The sequence below is a fragment of the Lemur catta genome, chromosome 1 (genome assembly GCF_020740605.2).
Source record: "Lemur catta isolate mLemCat1 chromosome 1, mLemCat1.pri, whole genome shotgun sequence".
Taxonomy (NCBI): domain Eukaryota; kingdom Metazoa; phylum Chordata; class Mammalia; order Primates; family Lemuridae; genus Lemur; species Lemur catta.
Window position 1 is genome coordinate 120,667,505 of NC_059128.1, and position 18,582 is coordinate 120,686,086.

Sequence of the window (18,582 nt, forward strand, 5' to 3'; positions counted from 1 at the left end):
CGGCGGGGGCGGGGCCCAGCGGGGAGCGGGCAGAGGGCGCAACGCCCCGCCTTGCGGCTGGACCGTTCCCTAATAACGACCACCGGGACAAACGGGGAAACCGAGGCATGGAGTCAGATGCAACTCTTTACTCCTCCTCTTTCCCCACTGGGGCCCAGAACCTGGGTCCTATCCCACATTCCTCTGCATGGCCCCGTTTGTGCAGCTTGCTGGGCTATAATGGCTGAAAAGAGTTAAGATGAGACAGCTGGAAGGGGAGGTGCCCCGAGAAACTCAGCCACCCTGCCCTCATTATCAGGGGGTCACTGAGGCATGGAGTTTGCCAAGGGGCTGCCCAGAACCCACCCAAAGTTCCCAATCCTCCTCTGCCCATTTTCCAGATGGACAAACTGGGCCCAGAGACACCAAAGGGCTGCCCAGAAACCACAAACCCTTAATCCTTTGCCAGGTTGGGAAACTGAGGCTTAGATAGAAGTGGTCACAGGCACAAGTCTTTGATGCAGGGCAGCAGGGCTCAAACCCGGCTCCATCTCTCCCAGCACTGGCCCCACATGACCCCACCTGCTCTGACATTCCCCAGGCCCTGTCTCCGGATGCCTTCCCCTCTCCACTGTCTCCATGGACAAACATCCGCACTCCGCCCCCGCCAAGCCTTCCGTCCTGGGAAGCCTCAGCTGCCTCCCCTCGCCTCCAGCTGGACCCCACTGGCCCGGGAAGGGGGGCCACTGGTGTCTGGGGGCATCCTGGAGTCTGTTCTAGGTGCACTATCCTCCAGGTAGTGGAGTCAGACTGACCCTGTCCCATTCTACAGAAGAGGAAACCGAGCCTCTTCAGGTGTCACACACAGAGGAAGGACCCGGAACATTCATGTCACAGGCAGAGGATCAGGTTACCTCCCAGCTGAGGCCTGACCATGCCCTTTGCTGTGGGATGAGCCCTGGCCCTGCCCCTCACCCACCCTGGACCTTGCCCTGGGGGACTGCATCAGTTCTGGTGTCCCCAGGGAAATGTTACCCATGTTTCTTCCAATCTTGGGGCACCCAAGATACAATCCCGTTGATCAGGGCTTCAGTGGAAGAGTGCAAGCCAACTGCACTAAGGCTGAAAACATGATTCTCCCATTGTACAGATGAGAAAACAGAAGCTCAGAGATGGGTCACATAGCCCAGAAAGATGGGGAGTCTTAGGGGTCCAGCCAGAAACCCCCCTCAAAATCCCACAACCCTGCAACAAGACACCTGGTGAGAACTGGACCTCGCTGTCCCCAAGACAAAAATGCCATCTGTAGCTGCTGGGGCCAGTCCTAATTATAGCTGTCCTCAGGGGAAAGAGGCTGCTAGGACCGGCCTGGGGCAGACACTGGAGCCAGGGTCTAAGGAGCCTTGACACTACTGCACTGCTGTGGGAGGGGCTTACGATGGTCCCATGTCCCCAAGGAGAAACTGAGGCACAGAGACGTTCAGGCCCTCCCCTGAAGTCACAGGCATAAAATGGAAGGCAAGATCAGGTGCAGTGGCTCACAACTGTAATCCTAGCACTTCGGGAGGCCAACACGGGAGGATCACTTGAGGCCAGGAATTCAAGACCAGCCTGAGCAACACAGCAAGACCCCATCTCTACAAAAACCAGAAACAATTAGCCGGGCATGGTGGTGCACACCTGTAGTCCTAGAAACTCAGGAGGCTGAGGCAGGAGGCTCACTTGAGCCCAGGAGTTTGAGGCTGCAGTGAGCTATGATAATGTCACTACACTCTAGCCTGGGCTCAAAAATAAATAAATATTAAGAAATAAAATAAGTGGAAGGCTAAGACTGAACAAAATGACACAAACTGAACGTGTCCAAAGCACCTGGCACTGAGCCAAGGGCTGTGAATGGAAAAGTCATTTGATTCTCAGAGGATGTCTATAAAGTGGGGACTGCTATTCCGATTTGGAGGATGGGAAATGAGGCACAGAGCAGCATGGTCATTTGCCCAAAGACACACAACCATAAGTTGCAAGGCTAGGGTCACTGGAGCCTGGGCCAACAGGGGCCTCCCAGCTAGTGGGGCTCCCGCTTCATATGCTAATTTGCTTCATCCTCTGCAGGCACAGGGCTGCCCTGACAGTAATATTTTACCAATAGTTTTACCATTAATGTTTCATTAATAGATTTAAATATTTTATTAGCAGTTCTAACAGTAATGTGTTAACTAATAGCTTTTTGGACGGAGAAACAGCCACAGCAAGGGGAGGCCACAGAGCCAGGACTCAGAATTCAAAGTCTGGCCCACCTGACCCTGGGAGGCCCCAAGCCCTGCTGGGTAAGGGACCAAAGCTGAAAGAGAGGTGGGCAGGAGGACCTCACTCTGACCCTGTTCCTACATTACTGCATGAGCTGAGGAGGTGCCCAGCAGCCTCTGGTGCTCTTAGCACACCACTGCCTTGATTTTCCCCATCTGAGTTGAGTGTCCCTTCCCTGGGCAGGCACTTTTCTCCTCTGCTGCCTAGTGACTCCAGAGAGATAAAAATGGGTGCTTTAATGCCCATTTTAGGCTAGGTGTGCTGGCGCACACCTGAAATCCTAGCCTTTTGGGGGGCAGAGGCAGAAGGATCGCTTGAGCCAGGAGTTTGAGGACAGCCTGGGCAACAGTGAGACCCTGTCTTTACAAAAAATACACAGAGTAGCCAGGCGTGGTGGCGCCTGCCTATAGTCTCAACTACTCAGGAGGCTGGGACAGGAAGATGGCTTGAGCCCAGGAGTTCAAGGTTGCTATGATGGTACCACTGCACCCCAGCCTGGGTGACAGAGTGAGACTCTGTCTTTAAAAAAAAAATGCCCATTTTACAGATGATTAAACTGATTTTGGGAGAGAAGAGAGACTTGCCCAAGTCCGCAGGGAGGGTTCCAGCAGAGCAAGGAGGGTGAGGGCTGAGTCACATTTGCGGATGTTCACATGGGTCAAATCATATCCTGCCCCGCTCTAGACCCTCCCATGGCTCCGCATCGCCCTCAGATTTGAATTCACACTTCCCAGAGTCTCCATGTGGCCTGTCTTGGCCTCCCTTCTCTCAGCCCACTCTTTGCTGTTCCTTGGGTCAGCCAGGCTCATTCCCACCCCCCATGGCCCTTGCCTGATTGCTCTGGTCCCGAGAATGCTTTATCTTTTGGGTGGCGGTTGGATAGTCATCCCTCTGCAAAGCCTTCCCTGACTAGCAGGGGAAATGCCCTCCAGTCACGGGTACGATGTCAGATTTATTGTCATGATTATTTGCTTGTGAGTCCCTCCAATGCAGGGCCAGGTCTGCCTAGCTCCCAGCTGTGCCCTCAGCACTCAGTAGGTGCTCTATAAATGCTTATGGCATCCCATCCCACCCTCAGCCACACTGATCTGTTTTCAGCTCCTTATACACTTGATCCTCTTGAGCCTGAGGCTTTGCACATTCTGTTCCTTCTGCATAGAATACCCTTCCCTGCATTTAACCCTGGCTGACTTCTTTCATCTTTCAGGCTAAGCTTATATGATACTTCCTCCAAGAAGTCCTCCCTGACCCCTACCCACATGCTAGGTTAGGAGCTCCCGTGGTGACCTGATCTTTCCCCATCACAGCGTGATCACCCTGGGCTGTCTCCACCTGGCATGAGTCTGTCTCCACCATCAGCCTGTGAGCACCTCCTTGTCCGTGGCTGTGCCCCAGCACAGGGCAAGCTGGGGATCAAATGTGTGCCAGGTTCGGGTGCAGGACATTCATCTCACTGATGTAGGCACTGAGGCTCAGTGAGGCACTGCCACTCGCTCAATAGCACACAGCAGGTTGGCCGCAGGGCCTGGTATTGAACCCAGTTTCCCTGGGCTTTCCTGAGGGGTGAGCCCAGCCTCTCCCATCAGCACATGTATGCATGGGCAGGCATGCACGCCCACACATGTATAACCGCAGCGCCCATGACGTGTAGTCCAACATGTGTGTACATACACACACACTTGTAGGGACACACAGTCCACCACTGATGCCTCCCAGACTCACATGGGGTATTCCCCTAGAGAGACTCACACCCACACTCTGTTCTTTCTTGAAAATGAAAAACCATGAGTCACCAGGAGGGCTGCAGCAGGAGGGGCTGGGGGTAAGGAGGGGTGCAAGCGGCCTGCTAGGTCACCTGGGAACAGCTCAAACCCCTCTGGGCTGTGGGGCCCAACTGCCCCAGGCACCTCCCGGGCTGCTGGAGCAGCAGAGTTGTCCATCAGGTAAGAAGTCAGTAGCCCTGCAGGCCCAGCACCGAGATGGGGCAGAGTTAAGACACTGGGGGGAGGAAGCAACTCACCCAAGGCCACCCAGCCAGCCTGGACTCAAACCTGACCTTGCTCCCCCTCCAACCTCAGGAAGGCCTGAGGTCTCTGGACCCTCCTCCTTGGCCCTCAAGCCTCCACCCAGCAGCTGGAGACCCCCACGCCTGGCCCCTTAGTGATCCCATGTTACCCTCTGTGAGTCTCTTCTGTCTCTGTCTTCTCCACACACACCCCCGCCCGGTGTATAGGAAGCAGGAGCAGCAGCCCGTCCTTTCTTACAGGGCAGAAACATCCTGTTCTCAGCCTCCCCAGGGGCTTCCCCTCCTCTTGCAGGCTAACTGGGCGGGGAGGGGGAGAACGCAGGCGGGTGGGGGCGTGGCAAGACAGGCCATAGAGGAGGCTCCTTCTCCCTACACTGGTGGCAGCCTGCAATGGCCCCCTTAGTGCATACCATATTTATATGTATAAACTATAAATATAGGTAAATATATATCATTATATATTAAGCGCATATATGTACATCTGAGCACCGCAGGGTCACCTCCATGCGTGAGGTGGCTACAACCTCTCCCCCAACACACACAGGCGGACACCACTTGACAGTCCAGTGTCTGGAGAACCTTCGGACAGCTGGGTCCAAGTGAGGACAGTCACACTCAGCCACACATCCACAGGCACCACAAGGGGAAACACACAGGCGCGTGCATAACTGCCAGTGGACATACACGCGCAAGTGTGAGCACACAGGAACACCCCAAACACAGCTGGTCACCCACAGAGACAGCTGGCTGTAGACACTCGCACGACAGGTCCCAGTATACAAAGGGCGGCAGCCGCTCACTCTCATACACACACACACACACACACACACACACACACACACACTTCTGGACCCAATCGCATCTGGGCACACCCTGTCACACAGAAGCACGAGCAATCATGACACCCACACCCCCAGCTCCACCCCCAAGCAGAAATAGCCTTTTTACTCCAAAGCACCGACCTCAGCCAAGCAGCAGAGACCCCCGCCCCCTGGAGGAGCGAGGACCCTCCCCCATTCCAGCCAGGCCCCGCGCGCCCCTCCCCCCTCGCTGCAGGCGGGCCCCGCCCCCGCCCACCTACCTTCTAGGGAAGGACACGGGCCAGGAGCGTCGCGACTTCCCGAGCCCCGGCCGCGGGCTCCAGTCCCGCCGGCGGCAGCCCGCGGGCCTTTCCAAGTCCGAGTGGAAGCGCTGCTGGATGCGGATGGGGCGCCGGGGCTGCCGCCAGAGGTGCTTCGGGGATCTGGCCATGCTTTGGCGGCTGCGAGCGAGACACAGCCCGCTGCCTGTCTCGGCGCCTTCGCCGACCTGCGAGGTCTCCATATGCCGGCGGAGGGGCCGTCCCCGAGAGCGGGCACCCGGGAGAGTGCGCGCCCGCCCGGGGCGGCCAGGGCCAGGGCTGGAGGCGACAGTGAGCTGTCCCCGCCCGAGGTGCTGGGGCGGGAGAAGGTGGCAGCAGGGGCTCAAGGTGCGCAGACACGGAGGCGCTGTCGATGCCTGGCTGGTGCCGAAGGGCTGCAGAGGGGTGAGGGGTTCGGGGTGGAGACAGGGGTTCAGGAGATCCCCAGTGCCCAGAACGGTCTGCCGTCCCCTCTAGCGCTGGGTGGAAGAGACTCAAGACAAAGACTTGCAGTGGAGAAGACAGAAATTGTCCTCCTGGTTGCTGCCGAGTGGAGAGCAGGGTCTTGGGAGACCCCCTAGTGTCGAGGCGCTGTCCCTCCCTCTGGTGCTGAAAAGGAAGAAGGTAGATTCACGGGCTCCGGGTGGATGAGACGCGAGGAGCTGTCCGCGACTCGCTGGTGCCGAAAGCAAGTTAGGGAGACAGGGCTTGGGAGCACCCCCAGACCAGGGCGCCCTCCACCCAGGAGGTGCTGAAAGCTAAGCAGTGGCGGGTCCTCAACCCTCCCCAGTGACAGAGACAGCGACAAGGAGGAGTCTAGAAGCAGAGTCAAGGGTCTGCACAAATGGCAGTCTTTTGGCCGATCTCAGGAAGGTAGGGTTAACAGTTCGGCCCCAGATGGGGTCTCTTTGGATCGCTAAAACCCCTACCCACGCGGGGCACGGACCTGAAAGGACAAGGAAATTTTCAGGGCTGTGGCAGTGCCCTCCCATGTCTGAGATAGACACACAGAGGCCGCGGTGGCTCACGCCTGTAACCCCAGCACTCTGGGAGGCCGAGGCAGCAGGATCACTTGAGCTCAGGAGTTTGAGACCAGCCTGAGCAAGAGCGAGACACCGTCTCTACTAAAAATAGAAAAATTAGCCAAGTGTGGTGGCACATGCCTGTAGTCCCAGCTACTTGGGAGGGTGAGACAGGAGGATCACTTGAGCCCAGGAGTTTGGGTTGGCAGTGAGCGATGATGACAGCACTGCACTGTAGCTGGGGTGACAGAGTGAGACTCTCTCTCAAAAAGAAAAAAAAAAAAAAGAAAAAGAAGCCAAGTGTCATTTATTAAAAGACATAAGGCAAGATCCTTTCTCCCAATTTCTAGGACATCGGAGCACTTTTAGGCTGATTTAATTTTCTCATCACAGTCAGTCAAGTTGCTTACCAAAGAGACGGAGCCGCTGCTAAACCCAGTGACCAGCTTTCCTTGTTTCTGCCCTGAGACCACACAGGTAGGGATTTCTTCTTTGATGCTGGACAAACGTTGCTTCCCCTGCAGTTTTCCCGTGGCAGAGCTCCACACACTGACCACGCCAGCCTTGGACACTGCCATCAGCCTGGCCTGGGAGGCCAGCACGGCTGTGCACATCCAGGGGTCAGAGGCGTCTCCCAGGATATGGAAAACCAGCACCGCAGGTTTTCCAGGTTCCAAGCATTGATCTATGGAATAAAGAGGAAGCGACATCTCAGCAGCTTTTGGATTGGGGAATGTTTTAATCTGCTACAGACTGTTCACAAAGCAGTAAGATAACACTTCTTAAAACCCACAGAAATGTTCACACCCTCCCATTCAAGATTCCCACTCATTGGAAATATTCAATGGAAAGAAAAAATATTGATCACAGTAAAAAGAGATTGGGCTGGGCACAGTGGCTCACATCTGTAAACCTAGCACTCTGGGAGGCCAAGGTGGGAGAATCGGTTGAGGTCAGGAGTTGAGATCAGCCTGGGTAGTAGCAAGACCCCGTCTCTACTAAAAGTAGAAAAATTAGAGGGGCGTGGTGGCACCTATAGTCCCAGCTACTCAGGAGTCTGAGGCAGGATTGCCTGAGCCCAGGAGTTTGAGGTTGCTGTGAGCTATGATGATGATGCCACTGCAGTCCAGCCTGGGGGATGGAGTGAGACTCTGTCTTTTAAAAAAAATTGATGGATCATAACAGTATTATTTATAATAGCTGAAAACTGGAAACAATGTAAATATCCATCCATAGACTGATGAATGGATAAACAAACTATGGTTCATTTAGACAATGGAATACTACTCAGGAATGAAAAGTAACAAATTGTTGATACACGCAGCAATATGGATGAATTCCAACACATTATGGTAAGTGAAAGAAGCCAAATACAATAACAACATATCCCGTGATTCCTTTTATATGAAATGTCCAGAACAAGCAGATCCGTAGAGACAGAAAGCAGATCGTAGCTGCCAGGGGCTGGGCTGGGGATTAACCCAGCGGGGCAGGAGTCTTCTTGGGGTGAGACAGATGTTCCAAACCGGGATGGTGGTGATTGCACAGTTCAGTAAATTTACTAAAAAATCATGGAATTGTACATTTACAACTGGCAAATTATGGTACATAAATCATACCTCAATAAAGTTGCTACAAAAAGTCAATGGAGGCTGGGCATGGTGGCTCATGCCTGTAATCCCAGCACTCTAGGAGGCCAAGGCAGGAGGATCGCTTGATGTCAGAAGTTCAAGACCAGCCTGAACTAGAGCGAGACCCTGTCTTTACAAAAAATAGAAAATTAGCCAGATGCAGTGGCACACGCCTGTAGTCCCAGTTACTGTAGGGGCTGAGACAGGAAGATCACTTGAGCCCAGGGGTTTGAGATCAGCCTGGGCAACGTAGTGAGACTCTGTCTCTAAAAAATAAAGATTAAAAAAAATTAAAACTAAAACTAATTATCTTGGTGACAGAGCTTTTGGGGGCACCTCTTTACTTTTTTTCAAAAATTGAATAAATCCTATTTAGTAGAAATTTAGTTGAAATTTTTAGTCTTTTCTCATCCTTACCCTTTTTTAATTAAGTGAAGATGCTGTACTAGATTCTTTCTAAAGCCAGTATTCCGTGGTTTGACCCTGTTTGCTTTATTTTTTAAACAAATAAAGTTTTTTTAAACTTATAAGCATTGAGTATGTTGATTAAAACATACCCCCTACTCTCAACGAATAGTAACAGAGTCAACAAATACCTGTGAGTCATAAATGCCAATGTGGTCTTATGTACTTTCAAGCTTCGGGATGCCACTCAGGGAGCCAATTTTCAACTCCACTTTGAGAATCCTCTCTCCCAAAGGGAAGACCCTTGAGTTATATATATGGATACTTGTCTATCCTACTCGCTCTTTAGCACCTAAAACTGGGTTTTGTATACAGTAGGCACTCAATAATTGACCAAATAAATAAACCATATCTGTAGAGGAACTATGCAGAAATGAAAAGTCTTGCTAAGGGTCTGAGGTAGACAAATGGCAAAAAAGGACCATAATTCTTTACCCTCCCTGATCCATACCCTTGGTGGTGTGACCTCGTCGTAGCTCCTCCCATCAAAAGATGAAGCCTATTTCCCTACTCATTTACTCTGGACTGCTCTTGTGACTTCCTTTGGCCAATACAATGTGACAGGGTGCCAGTTCCAAGTCTGGGCCTTAAGAGATCTTGTGAACTTCTACTTGTTTTCTGGAAACTGTGCCTTTGCCAGGGCTGGGCTGCTGAAAGATGAGAGAACATGTGGAGCAGAGCTGAGTTGTCTCAGTTGAAAACATTCCGATTCAGCTGGCTCCCAGAGCATCCACCAACTGACTGTAGATGCATGAGCAGCAGAACTGCCCAGCTGAGCCCAGCCTGAATTGCCAATTCTCAGAAGCCGAGCGAAAGAAACAGCTTGGTTGAAGCCACTGTGTTTTGGGGTGGTTTGTTATGCAGCTCTAGCCAATCTATGCAGGAACAAAGGCCAGAGTTTCTATACAGAGAAGTGAATCTGTGGGGAAGAGGTTCTGGGGAGGGACTGTTCCCTGTGGAACACTAGAAATAAGCTGACCATAAACCCCATTTCTCAAGCCTCACCTGTGTGTGCAGTTAGAATGTGCATCAACTGCTGCTCTTCCATGTCCCACACAGCCACGATGCCATCCTCGGTGCCAATCACCAGCAGCATCTCCTCCACAACCCACGCCATGGCAGTGATGCCTGCAGCCACGCAGAGACAACAGCAATGACCTCAGATCCTGTGTCCAAGTGCTCAAACACGGGCTTCTCTAATAAGCCGCCATTTCACAGATAAGAAAACTGAGGCATGGACAGATTCAGTCCCTTGCTCAAAGCCACACAGCTAGGATTTCAAAGTCAGTGCAGTCAGACGCCCAGATTCAAACTCTGGGCTGCCTGTGATATTTATGTTGCTCTTAGGTAGGAAAAAGGACTGAACCACAGCTCAGCCATAATTGTCTGTCTAGTCTAGCGGCTCTCACCCAGGGGTGATTCTGTCCCCCAGGGGACACACGTTGGTGTCTGCAGACATTTTGAGGTGCCACAACTGGGGACGAGGGTGCCACTGGCATCTGGTGGTGGAGGCCAAGGATGCTGCTCAACACCCCACAATGCACAGGACACCCCCACCACAGAGAATGATCCAGCCCCAGACATGAACGGTGCCGTGGTTGAGAAACCCTGTCCTAGTTGGTTACGACCCCAAAATAGAAATATAGGCCAGGCACAGTGGCTCACACCCGTAATCCTGGCACTTTGGGAGGATCGCTTGAGCACAGGAGTTCAAGACCAGCTTGGGAAACATCGTGAGACCCTGTCTCTCTGTCTCTAAAAAACAAGCAGGGGAGGATTATATTGGTTGAGAATGAGGACCCTGCTTCTGACTTCTCTTTGAATTTGACTTGTGTGAAAAAAATAAAGGTCATAAGGAAAAATGATTTGCCAATAGTTTGGGCAAACACAGCCCAAGGCTCTCTGCTGAGTGGATTTTGATTAAAACATCACTGGAGAGAGAAAGAGGAGTCATATTATATTAGAGAAAATATCAGTCCAGATATTAAGAAACCAGACTTTCTGACTGTCATTGAGTAAGCACAGGAAGTCCTTTTCTTTCTCTGTGCCTCAGTATCCCCATATGTTAAATGGTGCAAGGAGAGTTAAATCAGAGCCAGCACAGCTCTGAGAATCCAGGGTTTTGTTCCCACCTTACTGAGATGGAGAATGAGCAGATGGGATTTGTTTTCTTTTCTTGTTTTTCTGTTTCTTTTTCTCATGTCACACTCACTGTGTGACCTCGGAAATAATTAACTTAAACTCTTCCTTTTTAATAATGAACAAACTGAAGCCCAGAGCAGGTAGGAACTTCATTAACTTCAGTGTGACTAGAGGATGTATGGTGGGGCACAGGGAGCCTGAAGCACGAAACATTTCCCTGCCGTGAAGATGACAAAATCATCACTCTGAGCTGTAGCTTCCTAGGCCTGTGTCATGGCGGACATCACTAATTGATCACAGCACTATATGTGATTTGAGGCCCCATAGCCATTCTATTGCCATGGCAGACATCACTAATCAATCACAGCACTCTAAGTGATTTGTGCCCCCATAGCCATTCTATCATTCGACCTTTCATAATAAAACCCCAATGCCCAAAGGTTTTAGCTGAGTACATGGTTATCCACATAAAGACTGGATCTCCAAGGCTCCCTTATAGTTGACGATATCCACATTCTAGCCAATGAGACAGGAGCAGAAATGATCAGCCCTACTTCTAGGTCATGCATTCAAAAGTCAGGAACCTGCCATCCACTCCTCCTTCCCACCTCCTGCTTGCTGGAATGCCATTGTGATGGTAAAAACTAGCACAGCCACGTTTGGCCAATGAGAACAGCTCCACACTGAAAATGTCAGAGCAACCAAATTGAAGGAATATGAGTCCCAGACACCCTACAGACTCCATCTTACATCTGTTTTTGCTTGAATTGTTACATGAGAGTGAAATAAACTCCTATGTATTTATGCCACTGCTATTTTGACCTTTGTTACACATCTGAACCTATATCCTAACACACACTCTTTCCCACTAAACCAGTTTCCATCTTGGAATCCTTCTCAACACAGCACTCTAGGGGCTGCCCCTATGTGACATTCTCCATGCATTGTACTTAGCATCTCTCAGAATTTCTATTTTGGAACTAATGTGCCTAGGGAGTGCAGCTTTGGCTACCAGGTCATGTGGTACAGAAAGAGCCTGCATAGTAATGACTCTGACATGTGAACCCCAAGCTACTTGTATTCAGTGGTCTCACAATTAATGTGAGAGACCGTGGATGGGCAGATAAAGGGATGGGCAAATGGAGGTGGAGAGACAGGTGGCTGGTGAGATGAGTGGGTGGGTGAATGGATAGGTTGGTAGGCAGGTAGATGGATGAATCAGTTTCTAGATGGCAGGCAAGTTGATGAATGGCTGAGTGCATGAATGGGTGGAGGGGTGAGTAGATGGAAGATGGCTGGATGAGGAAAATGGAAGGGGAAGTGAGCAGAGGGGTAGATATATGAGAGGATATATGAGCAGAAAGATGAATAGAAGCATAGATACCTGATGAGTGGATAGATGAATAGAAGGAAGGAGGGAAGAAAAGAAGGAAGGAAGGTAGGTTGGTTGAGGGATGAATGAATGGATGAATGGATGGATGGGAGGGTGGGTGGGTAAGTGGATGGATGAATGGATGGATGGGAGGGTGGGTGGGTAGTTGGGTGGGTGGAAGTATGAATGGAAGGAAGGAAGGGTTAAGGGATAAATGGAAGGGTGGGAGGGTCGGTGGCTGAGTGGATGGATGCATAGATGGAAGGGTGGGTGGGTGGTTGGATGGGTGAATGTATGGGGTGAATGAAAGAAAAAAATGGATAACAAAAGGAAGGCAAAAACTAAGTCTTCTCTCCCTGACATCCCGGGACCCCAGGAGCGGTTACAGTTCCATCAGCCCCTCAGGGGCCAGCCAGGCATCAAGTGCTAACTTCCCCACTTCCTACTATGAGCCTTTCTGCTGCAGAGACTACCTCCAAGGTGGGTGCTAAGCTCCTGGCGATGGGAAGGTAGCAGGCATCCTCCAGCTGCAGGCTCATTAGCAGTATTTACACCAGTCATCTAAAGTCCCTGGGGCGCAGAGAGAGCCGATTCTGCATGAGAGAGCAGGCGCAGGCCCTGATGGCACCCTTGGGGCCTTCCCACTGGCAGAGGGGAGGCCCAGAGAGCAGCCCCAAAACCCCTGCCAGCCACTGCCTCCAGGCAAGCAGGGGCCTGGTAGGACTTTTGCTGTGCTGGGGAGAATCACCTTTGTGATATCCAGTCAGAGTCGCTGGTTTCTGCTAAATCTGGCAAACCCACTCACTGTAAACCTGGATCCTAAGACCTTCTCCACCACTAACTTCACTGTGTGGCCTTGTGCCAAGTGCCAGCTTATCTTCAGTTTAACCCTGTGTAAAATGGGAATGATGCATCTGCTTGGCAGGGCTAGAAGCTCCCCAAAGTCCAGAACCTCTGCTTGCCATGGTCATTGCTGCATTTTCAGCATTCAACGAAGGTGCTCGGAAAATGTTGGTCAGATCAATGAATCCTACAAGTACAAGCACAGACTGCAATGTGGGAGTTGAAGAAACATTTGTTTTTTCCACGTGGCCAGGAGGGAGGCCATTTTGGGTGTCCGTGAAAGGAGCTCCCCAAAGCCACTGGCCAAAAAAAACCTACCCCCTCAAGGAAAAAAATATTTTTTAAAAAGCTGCCAGGTGCAGTAGCACATACCTATAATTCTAGCTATTTGGGGGGCTGAGACTGGAGGATCGCTTGAGGCTGAGAGTTTGAGGCCGGGCTGGGCAACATAGTGAGACCCCATCTCTAAAATAATATAAATAAATAAATAAATAAGAGAAAGAAAAAAAAAAAAAAGCACAAAAGAAAGCTGCCCAAATCCTAGCACTGGAGTTGACCTGAACACCAGTCTTGGATCTGTCTCGTATCTAAATATTTTCATCGCTTTACTCATCAGGGATGTGGTACAATTGTGGCCTGCCTTACAGACTCCACAGGCTATTTAAAAGTGTCCATAAAATATTTATTAGGCAGTTACCTTATGCCTGGACCTCTGCTACGCATCTGGGTACAATGACAAACAAGACACATATGTAATCAAGGTGGTGTGCTACAAGCCAGCCCCTACTGGCTTGGGAGAGCTGATTGCTAAATATTCAGAAATTTCATGAGCCATTTGTTAACACAGCAATTATTAAAAATTACATTAAATCAATGTAAAAATTAAAAGTGGAACTTACAAGGGAATACATGATACTAAAGGCAGAAATAGAAAATACTCAAAACTCATCACCCCCAAATTGTTTTAGTACATTTGACTGTGAACACTGCACTGGAGGTTGTTTACAAATATCGATTTGGCAGGAGGTAGGGCTGGAGAAGCAGCATCCCCCATAACGCTGATACCCTCTGCCTCCCTTCCCCAAATAAATAAAAAAAATATTGATTTGGCATCAGAGAAATATTAGATAGTGGTGTGCTACCACTCAGCTCCACCCAACTTTGTGTTCAAGTGAAGTCCATTGGCAGCTTGAAATTGACTATGGTGGGAGCATTTAAGCCACAGAAATTGGCAGACAAAAAAAAAAAAAAAATGAAAAAAAAAAAAACGAAATAAAAAAAAACACTGGAGGCCGGGCACGGTGGCTCAGGCCTGTAATCCCAGCAGTCTGGGAGGTGGAGGCCGGAGGATCCCATGAGTTCAGGAGTTCGAGACCAGCCTGAGCAAGAGAGAGACCCGTCTCTACCAAAAAGAAAGGAAAAAAAAAAAAAAACCAAGCCAGGCTTTTCAGGCGCACACCTGTAGTCCCAGCTACCCAGAGGCTGAGGCAGAAGGGTCAGAAAAAAAAAAAAAAAAACTTGGAGAGCATTTGCCAGGACATCACGCTATATAGCCTTTGCCCTCATGGAGTTTACAGCCAAACTGGGAAACTTACACATAAATGAAATGATTGAAATTAAAAAAAATAATAATTGGAATTTATGAAGAGTGCTGTCAAAGAAACCTGAGTGAGCCGGGCTAGAGAAGAACAAGGACAAACCTATTAGACTGGGGGACAGAGAGGGGCTCCCTGAAGAGGGGGTGTTTATGCTAAGACCCAAAGGATGGGAAGAAGGAAAAGAAAGATCTCTGAAGGCGAAGGTCTTGATATGGGGTCCAGAGCTTCATGGGCTGCGGGACCTGCCGGAGGCAGCATGGCTCTAGCACGTGGTGGGAGAAGATCATATGAGATAAAGGTAGGGAGGTGAGCAGCGTCCAGTCACACAGGGCCATGGATCTGTGGCAAGACTCTGGCACTTTTTAAGCCTAGCACATAGTACGTTCATCATAAATGTTACTTGCAACATCATATGCCTGTCACATATAGCAACTCTATCAAGTCTGGCTCTTAGTCTGATTTATCGAGGAGGAAACAGAGGGTCCAGGAGGAGCCCTCTCACTGGTTCCCACGTTGGTCACTAGCTGAGCTGCATTCACATCCAGGTCTCTGCCCATTGCCTTAACTGCCCCTTAGAGTGCCTGCAGTCACTAAGTCCCCAGCCCTGCCCTGCTCCTTACCTGACACCGTGGAACTGACGAAGACGGTCACACTGCAGGACGGAGGCACTGGGAGGGGGCCCACCTGACCTTGGAGAAGCCGCCGGCGGGTGCCTGGGCTAAGGGGGCCCACACTCATTGCTGCCCACCCACCTTGATAATTCTTCCCTGGGAAAGGGCCTGGGGTTCAGCGATCTCACACCAGTAGCCCAGCAGTCTTCCTGGGAGGCCAGCCTGGCAGTGCCATGAGCAGTGGGGCACCTGTCTCGCCTCCCACGGTCCCCTCAGCGTCCTGCAGCCCCCACCACCTCCAGAGACCCTGAGGAGTTGAACCAGCTGCTCCCCACTGCCCTCGCTGGTCTGTAAGTGCTACTGGGTGGACATTAGACAGTGGCCTCCCAGCCACGGCCCCTGGATGTTGTCTCCTCGAGGCACAGGCTCCCTCCCCTGCTCCCAGCCCTGAGTGCTCCGTGGTAGCCACAGCAAGGGCGGGTTCCTGGCACTGGGTGTTGGGGCCCAGGGCCCAGCCAGCCTCTCAAACACCTGGGTCCCCCGGGGCCTCCCTGTCAGTTGAGCCTGAGCCCAGATGTGCACAGGGAGATGCCGGGAGCTGTGCCCAGCCCCAGCAGCAAAGGCGAGAGGGACAAACACTTGCCCACCAACCAGGAACAGTCCTTCCAGGTCCAGGCACCACGTGTACTATTTATTTACACTTTTTAGAGACAGGGTCTCCCTCTACCACCCAGGCTGGAATGCAGTTGTGCAATCATAGCTCACTGTGACCTCAAACTCCTGTGCTCAAGCGATCCTCCCGCCTCAGCCTCCTGAGTAACTGGGACTACAGGTGTATGCCACTCAGCTAATTTTCCCTTTCTTTCTTCTCTTTTATATTTTTTTCATTTTTATACAGGATCTCACTCTATCGCCCTGGGTAGAGTGCCGTGGTGTCATCATAGCTCACAGCAACCTCAAACTCCTCGGCTCAAGTGATCCTCCTGCCTCAGCCTCCCGAGTAGCTGGGACTACAGGTGCACCCCACCACACCTGGCTAATTTTTTTCTGTTTTTAGTAGAGACGGGGTCTCACTCTTGCTCAGGCTGGTCTCAAACTCCTGACCTCAAGTGATCCTCCCACCCTCAGGTTCCCAGAGTGCTGGGATTAGAGGCGTGAGCCACCACGCCTGGCCACGTGTGCTATTTAAACCATTGGTTCTCATATAGGGGCTATTCTGCCCCCAGGGGACACTTACAATGTCTGGAGACAGTTTTGATTGCTACAAGTGGTGGGAAGGGTGTCACCAGAGTCTGGAGGGTGGAGGTCACAGATGCTGCTCAACACCCGACAAGGCACAGGACAGTTCCCACCACAAAGAAAGACCAGTTCCAGATGCTCAGCAGTGGGGAGAAACCAGCTTTAAATCTTCGCCTGCCGGAGGCGTGGAGACTGAGACCAGCTCTCTTTGACAAGGAGGGAGATTGGCAAGCCTCTGAGTTGTGACAAAGGACCTACTGGTGTCAAACTGAGACATGCTGTTTGAAATAGCAGCATATGCTGTATGTCCAGGGAAGACTCTCACTATTCGACATTATTGAAATTGTCCCGGGGGCCTGACCCTTGCCCACCTCCTGTCAACTATACCCACCCACCACTGGAGGCAGAGAGAACAGATGACACCTTGGCATCCGTGTGCCTGGTTTGAACGCTGGCTCCTCCATCCCCTTCCTGGGGGGTTTAGGAAGGGGCTTCAGCCACACGGTCTGTGAAATAGGAACGAGAAGCACTCAGGACACTCAGAAGCAATAGGCAATGGAGTGCAGTGTGTTAACAGATCAAGGTCAATGCCAAAATCCACCATGAACACCACATGAATAAAGCAGTTGGGGGAAGGGTCTGTAAAGTGCCCAGTGTGTAGTGGGCACCTGATAAACAGTGATATCGCTTCTACTGAACAACCTGGGCTTTTTCATATACTTTTGTGTCTTTGTTCATATTATCCTTTCTGCCTCAACTTCCCTTCCCTGCCTTGTCCACTCAAGAAAGACTCTGCCACTCAGGGGTCATCCAGACCATCCTCAGGTTCAATGATTTGCTAAGAGGACTCTGAGAATTCAGAAAAGATGTTATACTCATGGTTGTGGTTTATTACCATGAACTTCCAGGTGTCTCCTCCCAATGAAGTTGTGTGAACAGTGCTTAAGTCTTGAAGCAACAACATGTGCCAACACGCATGGTGTACTGCTGACCAGGGAACCCCTCCCTGAGCTTTGGTCTCCAGGGTTTTTATTGGGGGTTGATCATGTAGGCAAGGTTGACCACCTGCATGGCTGACCGCAATCTCCAGTACGTCCAGGGCTCAGCTGATACCATGTGACCCAAACCTCACACCATAAATCACTTTGTGACTGTCCAGTGTGACTCAAGACCCTCCAGGCAAACAAAGACATTCTTATCAAACAGGATATTCTAAGGAGGTAGAGGTCAACTCCCAGGAGGAGGTCAAGCAATAAACCTTTAATGTGCAGGGTGTGGACAGCCCAGGCCTCCTGAGTTAATCCTTTAGTCAGCAGTAGCGACACATTAAGTGGAGTTGACTGTCACCATTTGACAGATCAGAGGCTCAGAATGAGAAATTTCTCACTAGCCTGAAGGGCAGAGTTGGGGAGTGAGGGTGGGTCTGGCCCCCACCCTAAAAGCAACCTGGCCATCCAGCCACCTTCCCACAATGCACCCAGACCCTCCAGTTTGGCCATACCCCACTGACTTCTCTGAGGTCCCAGTTCTGGGCTCCAGTGTCAGTCCAGACCTTCTTTTAGCACCTCGTCTCACCCATCTCTAGACCTTGAATTGGCCTGCAACCATAATTTCTGTTCCTTCCCCCATTTCCCTGGGTCCCAACAGGCTCCTTGGACCTATCTCCGCTGTATGGCTGTATATGACTGTGACCCCTTGGTCGGGGATGTTCATAGGAGGATCAGAAGGCTTTGACCTTGACTTTGACCCCAGCTTTCTTTCTATTCTCTAAACTGGGCTTTCTCAATCTCACCATGACTGACACTTGGTGCCAGACCATGCTCTGTGAAGGGGCTTGTCTTGTGCATTGTAGCATAGCATATCTTGAGTAGCATCCCTGGCCTCCACCACCACCCCAACTGTCAAAGTTCCAACAATTAAAAAATATCTCTCTTGGCCGGGCGCGGTGGCTCACGCCTGTAATCCTAGCTCTGGGAGGCCGAGGCGGGTGGATCGCTCGAGGTCAGGAGTTCGAGACCAGCCTGAGCAAGAGTGAGACCCCGTCTCTACTAAAAATAGAAAGAAATTATCTGGCCAACTAAAAAATATATATACAAAAAAATTAGCCGGGCATGGTGGCTCATGCCTGTAGTCCCAGCTACTAGGGAGGCTGAGGCAGTAGGATCGCTTAAGCCCAGGAGTCTGAGGTTGCTGTGAGCTAGGCTGATGCCACGGCACTCACTCTAGCCCG